Below are 10,342 nucleotides of genomic sequence, written 5' to 3'. Positions count from 1 at the left end.
TTCTCCCTCTTTTTTGTTCCTTATAACCAGTTGCAAGCCTTTGTATTAGGGGTTAGAAAAATTGTCTTCAAGTCTTGCATCCAAATCTCCCTCTATCTCTCTCATTTTCTCAAAAACATCAAAGTTCTACACCTCATTTCTTCATCAACACGAAGCACCACCACCACCACTCCATTTCCAGCAGCAAGGAGGGCTTCTCAGAGGCTAAAGGTGCTGCAACTTGGTCCAAGAAGCAACCAAAGAGTGGTCTACAAGGGTGAGTTGCCATTTCCCCCTTTTTGAGCGTATTTTTGCAACATTTCTTAGCCATATATGCTTTTTGCTTTGAGCTCCGGCCATAAATGAAAGTGGCCTTCTTTTGAGCTATTTTTCACTTTTTCTTAAGGGCTCAACCCTGTTTGAGCCCCCCATCTTGCACTTGCTTCAATATCTTCCTTGAATGCTATTTTTTTGCATGCTTTGGCAGCCCATTATGCTTCCATTTTTGGGAATTTTACAGTACTATAAAAAGTGTTATTTTTACCTTCTTAACATGTTTTATTAAGGGTCTTTGCTTGTTTCATGAATGCTTTGTATACCTCATGTTATAGCCACCTTTTGAGCCTCATTTTGCATTGCATTTCTAGCATGTTTGTATACTGTTTTGGGGTTTTTACAGTTCTGTAAATATGCATATTTTTGGTCCCTCTTCAATGTTGTAGAAGGGAATTTTTCAGTTTGGGCTTTGCATATACCACTTGCCTCTTTGGCCACCTTTTGGCCATTTTTCTTGCATAAGAGCTTAGCCATATCTATGTTTGTTTTTAGGGTTTTTACAGTTCTGTAAAGTGGCTTATTTTTGGCCCCTCTTCAATGTTGTTGAAGGGCCCTAACCTATTTGGAGTTAGCAGCTGTGAGTTGCTTCATAATCTCATGTTTAGGGCCATTTTTGCATGCCATTGTTGCCCTATCTTTGCTTACTGTTTGGCCATGATTTGTACTGTAAAAATGCTTATTTTGAGGCTGCCTTGCTTCTGTCTTTTCATCTCATGTACCAATTATGCATGCTTTGTATAGCTGTAGTTCATTCTATGCGCCTAATTTGCATTTCGGGAGAGATTCCATGCATCGGGTGTGTTTTCGCCTCATTTCGGGGCTGTTTTCCCCCACATTTCATTACTGAAAATCCATTAGCATGTTTGCATATGCCATTCCCATGCCATTGCATTGCGTATGCCATTGCCTCGGTTTGCGTGCCCGTGTGCACGCATTTCGAGGCACTTCATTTTCATTCATCGGCCTCTTATGTGAGTGTGGCTGAGGCTCTCTCATGTTAGTATAAGTCCATGTTGCATTCCATATGCCATTTCCATGCCATTGCATTGCATATGCCATTGCCTCGGTTTGCGTGCCCGTGTGCACGCATTTCGAGGCGCTTCATTTTCATTCATCGGCCTCTTATGTGAGTGTGGCTGAGGCTCTCTCATGTTAGTATAAGTCCATGTTGCATTCTATGTGCCATTTTCATGTCATTTGCATTGCGTATGCCATTGCCTCGGTTTGCGTGCCCGTGTGCATGCATTTCGAGGCACTTCATTTTCATTCATCGGCCTCTTATGTGAGTGTGGCTGAGGCTCTCTCATGTTAGTATAAGTCCATGTTGCATTCTATATGCCATTTCCATGCCATTGCATTGCATATGCCATTGCCTCGATTTGCGTGCCCGTGTGCACGCATTTTGAGGCACTTCATTTTCATCTATTGGCCTCCTATGTGAGTGTGGCTGAGGCTCTCTCATGTTGGTGTAAGCCCATTGTTGCATCGCGTATGCCATTTCATCCATAGCCTTGTGTATGCTCGGTTGTGTGTTACCCCGTATAGCGTGTATGTCATTCCATAGCATTGTGTATGTTAGGATTGTATCTTAGTTGCATTCATGTATGTCATGCATATTGCATCATGTTCGGGATAGGAGTTAGCCCGGGCATGGGAAACGAGGTGCATTTCGTACTCCGAGTAACGGAATGCATCTCAATTCCCCAATCACCGACACTCCGGATCATCCATGATGGAGTTAGGTCTCGTTGTGTTTTCATGTGCATTCATCCCATATTAAATTATGCATTTCGACTCCTCTGCCATCATGCATCGATATGCGTGATTGGTGGCATGAGGATCGAGGCATGCATATATCTGTGAAAATACATTGTTATGCCCCTTTCCTGCTCTCTGTTGCAGCAAAATAAAGAATCAGCAACTTTTTGGAGTTTGGCGCGCTTTCCAAGAATAAACTGCTAAACAGAGGCTAATTGGGGCATCGTCATGGATTTCCGCGCAAGGGCAACCCGGGCATGCATCATTCATCAGAGTCAAGGCAGTCCCTGGCTTGCATGCCAGTTTTATTTATTTTCTTAGTTGATTTGTTAATTAATTAGGAATTTGTATATTATTTGGACTGTAATATTTGGACGGTAATATTCTTTTATTCGGAACTGTATTATTTATTCGGACCCTCTGCGTGAGGGCATAATTGTAATAAGTGTGCGTGTGTGTGTTGTATGTCTTCCAACCCCGCGTCTTTCTTCCCTTTTTATTTACCAGCTTATGATGGTTAGATTAGGGCATATTTAAATTAGCATACAGTATGACAGCATGTTTGCATCATTCATCTGTATTGCATGCACCGGGCTCGGCGCATCATACTAACTGCATTGTACTTTCAATTCCAAATTGAATACATGATAGTTGTAGCATTTCATATGCCATCTTAGAATAGCAGAGCCTATTTTAGTTGCATTTTGCATGTGTTGCATTAGGCATTTCTGTATAATTAGGATCATTCATGATTTCTAATACAGTTTTTGTTTTGGCTGGGAGTACTCAGTAAGCTTTATGCTTTAGCATCCTTGCATGCGTGTAAGTGACTGCCATGAATAGCATGCTTACCATGAGGCTAATTGCTAATGTGATATAACTGCCTGAATGCCTGTGGGTGAAGGTTGGGTTATTTGAATTGGAATAATTCATCAAATGTGTGTTTTAAGCCCACTAGATAGTGGCAAAACCATCTTTTCTAAGCCCACCCGAGGGTGGCAAAATCTGCATTTTAAGCCTACTTGCGAGTAGCAAACCATCTTTCAAATAAACAAGCATGAAATGTTTGGTTCAAATTCGGGCGACCCAGTCTATACTTATATGCTGTGTGCATCACATAGTAACCTAGGCTAATAACCGGAATAAGAACACACAATGTTTTCAAAAATAGATATCATGGTTAGTAGAGGCCGATCTTTGATCGGGCGAGCGGGGGTGCTCACGAAGTGACCTTCCCCAATCGTACCCAAGTTCCCGAGCCGAGGCAACTTTGGTGATGACGGACACGTGGCCTTTGGCACCGAGTCAGGGTTTCCTAAATTTCCCATTTTAAAAACATTTAGGTGGCGACTCTGTATCTGGCAAAGCAGTCCATGTTTGGCACTTCTTTCAAAAATCAGTTTTCTCAAAACGATTTGCCAGATTTGGACTCTTTGGTTCAGACTTAGAACCGTGACAAATTTGAGAGTCCTGAGCTGTAGTGACCCCAAAATGAACGGAACGGGAGCTCACCCTCTCGGGGCGTTCGGGGACGTCTACAATGTGTCTCAGGATGATACATTGCCGGGTCAAAAGGTCAAACGCTGAGTGGCAATGGCTCAAGCTCTGGATCCACCTCCATTTCCAGAGAAGCTCAGTTGTGTAAGATGTCGTCCGCCATCTCGAAAAAAGATAAGAAAATGGTCAAAAATGGGAAAAATGGGTGGAGAATGCCAAAAGTCAACAAAAGTCAACTCTCAGAGAGAAAAAATGGGAGAAAACGTCAAAGCCTAGGAAAAGGCACTAAATCCAAGAGAAACTCGAGGGAAACAAACCTCAAGTGGTGAAAATGAAGAAAAAAGCATCGAAATCGACTTTCAATCGGTTCAAAACAGAGTAAACTACCAAGGTTTAGCGAAGAATATGTTTATGGGGCATTAGAAAATGCGTATGATGCTCAGATCTAAAGAGGAGAAAGGTCTAGAGAGTAGGAGGAGAGATTTTCGGACTTGAGGTTGTGGAGAAATGAAGTATAGGTGTGTATATTTAAAGACCCAAGGTGAAATACCCTTTATACCCCGAATCTACTATCGGTGGCTGACAGCCACCATTTGTGGCCAACCGCCCACCACTAGTGGCTGACAAAGCCAATTTGTGGCCGTCAATGCTTAGGGGTGGCCGATGGGCGGCCGGCACCCCTCCTTAGTGGCCTTTTAGTTCCTAATGCTCCGGTTTTGATGTTTTTCTACTTTGTTGGTCCTTGTTTCTCGAGAGGTGCAAGGAAAAATTACGTCGAGCTCGAATCCTCTTTGCGGAGGCTTGAAACTGTGCTCTCGATGATCATTGTTTGCCTCTTATTGGACGAAGTGTATCCTTTTTGTATATTACTACTCTTCTGAGAGGTAGATCGGAGAGTTGCTTTTTGAACCTGTTGCATTTGAACATTTTCATTTGCATATGTAAGATGTGCGTCATGCATTTTGTACTTTAGCATAGAGTGTGCTTTTAATTGTCCATTGAACATGTGTTTTGTACTTTAGTGTGTAACATGCTTGGCATAAGATATGCATTGTTGTTATTTAGCATAGAATATGCATGTTGCATTTATTGCATTGTACATGCTCTTACATTCACATAGAAAATGTTCGTACCTGTTGCATATGACACATGTTTGCTATTATTGCATGGAATATGCATTTTGGTGTTGCATAGAACATGCTCCAATTTTCGTTGCATAGAATATGCTTCTGTTTTGTTCTTTGCATGTTGTGCATGAAACATGTCCTTAACATTGTGTCATGGTTATTCGTCTTGCATAGAACACGCACTCTTGCTATGTCATGCTTGTTGAGTTTCTTTCTTATTCAGGCACGATATTATATGTACGGTTCATTCAAAGTTAGTGCAACCAGATGATATTGTATGTACGGTTCATTCAAAGCTAGTGCAACCAGACGATATTGTATGTACGGTTCATTCAGAGGAATCCCAGGTGAGATCATTTTTGTCCCTTGAACACCTTGCTTTGGTTGGAAGCATTTGGGTGTCCCCCGGTGTTTACATCACTTGTTTTCGATTAGAGACATTTAGGCACGCCCCGGTGTTCTCGTTGCCTTTTTTTCCTCTCGCGTGCGACGCGTTAGGACGTTTTCAGTTAGAGACATTTGGGCACGTCTCGGTGTTCTCGTTGCCTTTTCTCCTCTCGCGTGTGATGCGTTAGGATATTTTTAGTTAGAGACATTTGGGCACGTCTCGGTATTCTCGTTGCCTTTTCTCCTCTCGCGTGCGACATGTTAGGATGTTTTTGGTTAGAGGCATTTGGGCGCAACCCGGTGTTCTCATTTTTTCTCCTTTCGCGTGCGAGGCGTTTGGACGTTTTTGGTTAGAGACATTTGGGCGCGTCCTGGTGTTCTCGTTGCCTTTTCTCCTCTTGCGTGCGACGCATTAGGACGTTTTCGGTTAGAGACATTTGGGCACGTCCTGGTGTTCTCGTTGCCTTTTCTCCTCTCGCGTGCAACACGTTAGGATGTTTTCAGTTAGAAACATTTGGGCACGTCCCGGTGTTCTCGTTGCCTTTTCTCCTCTCGCGTGCGACACGTTAGGACGTTTTCGGTTAGAGACATTTGGGTGTGTCCCGGTGTTCTCGTTGCCTTTTCTCCTCTCGCGTGCGACGCGTTAGGACGTTTTCGGTTAGAGACATTTAGGCACGTCCCGGTGTTCTCGTTGCCTTTTCTCCTCTCGCGTGCAATGTGTTAGGACGTTTCGGTTAGAGACATTTGTGCATGTCCCGGTGTTCTTGTTTCCTTTTCTTCTCTCGCGTGCAATGCGTTGGGATGTTTTCAGTTAGAGACATTTGGGCACGTCCTGGTGTTCTCATTGCCCCTTTCTCCTCTCGAGTGCGACGCGTTAGGATGTTTTCATTTAGAAACATTTGGGCGTTTCTCGTTGTTTACACCATCCCTTCTTTCCTTCTACGTGCAATGCATTTGAATCTTGTTTAACGCCTCGAGCGCACCTAACGTTTGTGTTGTCCTTTGCCTTTCCTACATGATGCACAGTTAAGATTGCAGAATTTTCTTTCATCATTTTTGCATGAAATGTGGTTTAGTTCATGTTTACTTACTTCTGTTCATGTTTAAGTTTGTTGTACCACGTTTCGGTTTGTTCAAATGTAACATTTCTTTGCATGTCACTTGCACCTAAATATTTCATTATAGCCTCATTACATGATCATAAGTTTTATTCTCGCATCGTGTATATCATTTGCATCTTGCCCCAGAACTACGCTAGTTTAATTCCTTGCAAAGGGATACGTAGGCAACTTGCGGGCGCAACCATTCTTTGTTTTGCTTGCTTGTTTGTCCAAGTCTTCAGCCTTGTCAAAAATGAGTCGTCTCTGGGCTTTGACATTCACTCCCATCATTTCATGACTTTCGAGTTCTGTCAAAGAGGGGCAATTGTAGACACCCCATTTTTTATCGTCCTCAAGACTTGGACATCATCGTTTGAACACTCGATGATTTTGTATGCTCGTGTCCATTTTGAGTGCCCGAAGATCATGGTTGAACGCCTTGTCTTTGAGCCTCTAAACCTTATCTGCTTTGTACTTTGTTGTGGACCAAGAGCTTATTGTTTCAAGTCTGGAGGAGAGGGTGGCATGTCGGCCAGCCCCATAGCCTATTGGTCATGACTTGTGCCTGTCGGCCATTAGTGGTGGCTGGTTGGCTACTAGTGGTGGCCGACGGCCATTTGTCTCATTTTTATGATATTTGTTTGCCAGTTGTGCCAGCTATTGCTCACTGAAATGCATCTCCATACACGTGTATGGTAGGATGATTTCAAGCTTAAACCTTGGTTTTCTATATATAGGGGGCGTTCTCCCCCATTTGGAGGGGTTAGAAATTTTGGATCAAAATTCTCTCTCTCTCTCTCTCTCTATATATATATATATATATATATATTCTTATTTTATGCCTTAAAGCCTAGTTTCTCTACACCTTTGCACATCAATCCTTAACTAAACACTCTCACCTTTGAGCTAAGGTCCTTTGGAGTTTAGTTTGAGCTCTTGAAGGAGGTTTGAGTTGGAATTTGGGCATGTTTTGTGCTTGAGCTTCAAGAGGTAGTTTAGTTACTTAAAGTTCTTGCTTTGACTACTTCTTTTGCCATCTTTTTTCATTTTTCTTGAGCTGGTTTTCAACTACAAAAAACTCAATATTTTTAGGCTTAACATGATGGTTTAAGGTTAATTTGTGTTAAGGGGTGATCTACCCTTCTTGTTGCTTAATGATGTAGACTTTTGCACCATCTTTTAGCATATTCAAATCAAACTTTTTGGGCCTTTTAACCACTGAAAATCATAGTTATTTTACTAGCAAAAACCTTCTTTTGAAGTCCAAAATTGAAGGGGTTAGCCTCCCCTCCTTGTGTCTTGTTTGCATGCCTAGACAGCCTAACATGTGAGCAAGTTTTTCTAGTATTTTGTAACTTGATCTTAGCATGTTTTTGCCACTATTTTGATTTGTTTTAGCTCTGTTTTGAGCTGATTCGGTCCTTTGAGGCTTGTATTGCATGGTTGTAGAGGAATTTCCTTCACTAGCTTAATGTTTTAGGCTTTTAAACATGGATTGCATGAGTTGCTCGCATGTTCTAGTGTGATTTTGCACTCCATTTTAGCACTAAAATCTCTGCAATCTCCATCTATTCTTCACCCTTTTGTTTATTTTGAAAGTGGCTTTGAACCCCTTGTTGGCTTGAGTGTGAAATTGAGACATTCATGCTTAATGGTTTAATTCCTTCGGGAGTTCATTATCAACGGCATGAGGTCTCTTTCATGCTCAAGGCACTTGTGGTTTAAACCCTCTTTCCATTAGAGGACACTCACTTTGGACTTAATCAATTAAAGAATGGATTGGTAAGCTAAAATGAGTAAACAAAATTAGACAAGTAAAGGGGGCAAGATAACATCTTTTATGTTACATTGCATGTGTTCGGATCGGACGTAATTCAAACACGAGAAAAATGCGACGTTTCATAATTAAAGCAATGAAACGTGCCACTTTCCTTAGTAATCATCACCATTGATCATGCATGAAAGGGTGGTGATCTTTTGAGTCTTGTTTGTGCACTCATTAAGCTTGTACAAGCGTGGTTCCTTAGCTATCATGCATGGAAAGCGCTTGGTTGATGGTTTGAGGGACAAGAGTTGCACTTCTTTGAGCTTGTGTAATGATAAAGAGGATAACAGTACACACACTCCTCGAGAATACACTGCTTTGCCTCTGTTTGCTTTCTATTGCAACAAAAAAAGAAGTTCAGGGAAAGGGTGGCTGACCGGCCACCAGTAGTAGCCGACCGGCTACCTGTATCAGCCGACCAGCCATCAATGAAAAAGTTGCTCAGTGTGTTCCTGAGATGGAGCAGAGGCGTTCTGGAAGTTGGTGCAATCTTCGGTGATCAAAAATGTGCAAACAAAGGCTGCAATGGCAAGACGGTGGCATTTTCGGGAGGAGAAGCCGAGCATGCATGCATCCCTCGCCCCTCGAGGCCATTTAACTGCTTTATTTAGTTAATTAGTGGTAGCTAATTTACTTGCTTTGTAATTATTTAGTTAAAGTGTTAAGCTAATTACTTTGTTTTGTAATAATTAATTAGCTTAGAATAAGTTAGTTAATTCATTTCGTTTCAATTACTGTAATAATTAGTTTAATTAGAGTAGCTAGTTAGCTAGGTCGTTTGGATCCTCCTTCGTGAGGGCACAATGTTGTAATAGGTGTGCGTGCGTGCGTGTGTGCATGTCTTCCAACCCCACGTCTTTCTCCCTTTTATTTAATTGCTTTTGATGGTTAGATTAGGGACACGTTTTGATTAGCATACCATATGCTTCCATGTTTGCATCCATTCATTTGTCTTGCATGCACCGAGGCTCGATGCATCATTCAAACTGCATCGTATTTCAATACTTCTTTGAATACGTGTTTAACCGCATGCTATCAAAGTGTTGCAAATGCCATATTCGTAGCCGAGCCTATTAATTACATTATCGCATGTGTTGCATTAGGCATCATGTATAGTTAGGATCATGCATTTTTCTAACTAGTTTTTGTTTTGGCTTGGAGTACTCGGTGAGTTTTTATGCTTTAGCATGCTTGTATGAGTGTGATTGTCATATTGCCATATCTAGCATGCTTTCCATGAGGCTATGTGCTTAAATGCTAAACTGTATGAATGCCTATGGATGAAGGCTTGTTGTTTGAATTGGAATGATTCAACAAATGTGTGTTTTAAGCCTACTTTGTTGTGGCAAATCATGTTTTACGCCCACTGTGCTTGGTGGCAAATCCACATCTTTTAAGCCGACTTGAGGGTGGCAAATTCAAATCATTTTCAAAAACAAACATGAGTTCAATTGCTCCAAGTCTTGCGCCCAGTCTATACTTGCTTGCGTGCGCCACATAGTAATATTAACTAATAACTGGAATAGGAACACCTAATGTTTATAAAACATCATATCATGATTAGTAGAGGCCGATCTTTTGATCGGGTGAGCAGGGCTGCTCATTTCAGAACCTTCCCCTCTCGTACCCAAGTTCTCGAGCCGAGGCACCTTTGGTGATGACAGACACGTGGCCTTTGGCACGAGCCAGGGTTTCCTAAATTTTTCCAAAACAAAATATTAAGGTGACGACTCTATATCTGGCAAAGCAGTCCAATTTTGGCATTATTTGATTTAAAATTGATTTTTCAAAAAGGTTTGTCGGATTTGGACTCTTTGGTGATTATCAGTTTCACATTGCACTTGTGAGACTAGATTTAGAACCGCGGCAGTTCGAATTGTGGGGCCTTTCTTTTCAAACCCTTTCTGAAAGGCGGGTACGGAAAAAGGCGAGTCCACAATTGTGTTTAATTTAACCACGGGTTTTGGTTTCCCCGATTTACCCTCATTGGCCATCATGGCCCGGTCGTTCTTCTTTGGACTCGGTTGGAACACATAATGAAATAAGCACTCTTCGTCAGAATCGTGTTTACGCTTTGTTCCTTGATTTGAGTTATCTCTGTGGGCTTCATTCTTTCAGGCCTTCCCAGGGATAAGATAATCTCACTCTATTTTGAAAATTTGTTTGCTCTTTCGTTGATTCGATTTGCTCCTCCAGTTTGAGACGCGTTTGGTTGTGATTTCCCTCAATTAAAAACATCAGGTGTGCTAGTGTTCACACCATCTTTCCTCCTCTCGCATGAGATGTATTAGGTTGTGATTTGCCTTGGTTAAAAACATCAAGTGCGCCTAGTT

Source organism: Camellia sinensis, chromosome 4 (assembly GCF_055761805.1).
Source record: "Camellia sinensis isolate YWXY chromosome 4, ASM5576180v1, whole genome shotgun sequence".
In the NCBI taxonomy this organism is placed as follows: domain Eukaryota; kingdom Viridiplantae; phylum Streptophyta; class Magnoliopsida; order Ericales; family Theaceae; genus Camellia; species Camellia sinensis.
The sequence above is the reverse complement of the archived record's forward strand: the minus strand, read 5'-3'. Positions refer to the sequence as shown.